The sequence below is a fragment of the Bidens hawaiensis genome, unplaced genomic scaffold (assembly GCF_021521415.1).
Source record: "Bidens hawaiensis isolate Kalapana, Puna unplaced genomic scaffold, B.hawaiensis_p1.1 tig00032847_1, whole genome shotgun sequence".
Taxonomy (NCBI): Eukaryota; Viridiplantae; Streptophyta; class Magnoliopsida; order Asterales; family Asteraceae; genus Bidens; species Bidens hawaiensis.
In genome coordinates, this window is record NW_027495625.1 from 87,028 (window position 1) to 90,265 (window position 3,238).

The following is a 3,238-nucleotide window of genomic DNA, read 5'->3' on the forward strand; positions in this document are numbered from 1 at the left end:
AAAGAGGTCGGTTACAAAGACGCTCAATGTCTTGCCTTGCCTTTATATTGTCTTTGGATTTGTTTGTGCCTATAATTGTGTGAAAAAAATTGTCGAATACTTTCTTCTCTATATGCATCACGTCTAGGTTGTGTCGAATCAACAACTTACGCCAATACAGAAGTTCCCAGAAGGTGCTTCTCTTTACCCAATTATGTGTAACCCCAAAACCAGGTGGTTTTCTATATCTTTCGGTACCATAAGGCTTGCCTTCGTAAACAGTAGGGAAATCTTTGATTGTCTGTCATATTTCTTCCCCGGTTGGCTCAGGGATAGGTCTTACTTTCGACACAATTATGTCTTTCAGAAAATTAACTTTATCTTTCAAGAAACAGTGTCTGGGAGGAAGGTATTGTCTATGGCAATCAAACCAACATGCTTTCCCTCCAAATGCAAGCCGGAATGATCCCAAATCATTCGAGCAATATGGGCAAGCTAACTTACCATGTGTGCTCCATCCTGATAACATTGCATAACCAGGGAAATCACTAATTGTCCATAGCAGTACGACCTTCATTTGGAAATTCTTATGTCGATGGGCATAATCATAATCATTACTGAAGAAACACGGATCCGATCCCCTGGTATAGGTCCTGGATCCAATGAGTCCACAGGATAAAATATGATAACTACTAACACAGTATAAGCACAACTTCCCGAAGTCCAATGACCGGAACCTGCAAAAAAAACACAGTGAGTCTCGTTACAGGAAGGACAAGAGGGGGAAACTTCCTGTAACCACCCTCCGGCGTGAGAATCAGTATCGTTCTTAATGAAGAAAGTACTGAAGTATACAGACTAAGTGTAGTCGGGGTATAAGTGAATAAGAGTGGATGTGAATGAATGAATACCTCATGCCAGTTGACAAGGTATTTATAGCTGAAGGATGTAGGAAGGTGATTGGGCCAGCTGTCCTCTTCTAGAAGATCTTGGTAACTGCCTGGACGAGTGTCCCTTTGTGATAGGTTGAGCTATACGTCCCATGTGCATGGGTATAACAACCTGGACACGCGTCGTCTGATGATAGGACGGGTCATACCCTGGCCATGTGCACGGTTATAACAACCTAGCCAGGTGTCCTTTGCTCATTGGCTGGCGAGTCACGTATTCTTCAAGTAACAATCGTGGATACTCTTCTAGAGGATAGTTAGTTCATGAAAGCTGTCCAGTTGGCATCGCCTTCCGGTCATTTCGGCGGACAGATGTCCTATCTCGCGAATGACTTCTTAGGGTGTCTGAATGCTTCCGCGTGTGGTGTGAGGATGTTCCTCTTCTACCGAGTTATGTGGATGATCCTAATGTCCCGCGGGTGGTGTATGAGAGGTTTCTCTATGTCCCGCGGGTGATACTTAAGGGTATTTGGGACTTTTTGGTACCCTACCTCTATAATTCCCCCCAATCCAGTGTTTCTTCCGTGTGAAATCTTTGTGCGGGTGAAATTTTGGACTTAATGTATTTTGGGGGTTTTTGAATTTTGAGGTTTGGTAGAAAATATCCTCTGTTGGTGTAGATAATCATGAAAAAAGGACAAATTGACCACTCGCAGGCGCGTGAACAGGTGATGGAACGTTTTTGACGGCTGTCACTGTACCCGACTGTGCAAGTTTTTCTCTTTTTCGAATTCCCCACGTGACGTGGCGGTCTTTGACTAGGCGATGACTTTCTCTCTCCACTGTTCATATCCCATCGCATTAATTGTGATGGGTATAAATAGAAGGAGTTATCTTTTATTCGAAGTTTTAACGCCTTTGTTTTCCTGATTATCTTCTTGCTTTTTCTCTGATAAAATACTGAATTTCTCGTATGTCTTCTTGCTATCTCACCAAATCCTATTATAATGTCGAACGTTCAGACTGAGGTTGATGAAACAGAAGTTTCATGGGATCGTTCTGAGTACGAGAAGCTTCTTGAGACTTATGGCAATGGGGACCGGAATTTCCTTCTCCGGGTTCTATAGCCAACCTGCCGCCGCCTGGAATAATGGCTGTGTATTCTGATTACTTCGTCTATGGGAATTTCCGTTTGCCCATAACGAAATTTTTCATGAAGGTGCTGACTGCATACGGGATCCATTTATCCCAACTGCATCCGCGTGCTGTAATGTGAATTCGTCATTATGAATTCGTATGTACAACGCGTGACATGGTACCACACCTTGACCGATTTCCAGTCTTCTATCGATTCGCCAACCGTGACGGTTGGTTTACATGTCAAGGATTCTCCAATCGAAGTATCGGATATGAGGTTGAGAAGGGGTCCGCCAACTGGCGCAAATGAATTCATGGAGCCTGTTTTCACTGATTTGAATGAACGTAAGTTATCCATTGTTTGCCCTTTTCTTTTCTCAAAACGTTTTATGATTGACTTTTTATCTTTTCATGTCGGGTTTCTATGCTTAACGCCCTTTTGAGGATAAGGGGTGTGTCCGTAAAAGCATCCGTGATGCGGGGGACAAACCTATCCTTGAGAAGACCAAGTCCCGATTTCTTTTTCCGTCGAAGGTGCGGGCTGAACCTGTAATTTCAGACGCCACCTTTCAAACAGGTGAGTATGTTCTTAACCCTCCTCCACTTAACGCCATTACTTCTGATGGGATGATCGCCATTCTATCATCAAGCGATGATGATGGCGATGCCTCTGAGTTTTCTGCCTCTCAAGAGGAGAGGAATTCTGATGACGATGCCCCTGAATTTTCCTCTGTCTCACATTTATTATCAGAATTGGAGAAGAAAAGGGCTTTCTTGTCTTTTCAAGCGGGAGATGCGGGTGCAAAAACTGCGGAGGCTAGAGAGGGGTCTTCGAAGAAGAAAAGGAAAACCCACCGTCCCAAGAAGCCACAGTACAGCCTTGCTGAGTGGATGGATATAGTGGACGGTATGTATTTCACTCTCTATACTGTGTTGTTTTGAAGTGTTAGCTAAGTATAGCTTTTCTTTTTTGCAGATCCATCGATCCTTGGAGATGATGTATCTGAGAGGTTACCCACTCCAACTCCTCATTCTGATAAACAACCGTCTCCTCCTCTGGAGAAAACAACGGAAGATAGGCCACCTACCCCTCCAACTGAGATTACTGCGGATGAACCAGTCATCTAGTCTGGGATTGAAAGTCCGTTTGACTATCTTTTTGAGACTGGGAATGCTACTGGTTCTCAGGGGGGGTGGCCCTGCTGTAAATGCGGAGGGTTTCAGGATCGACG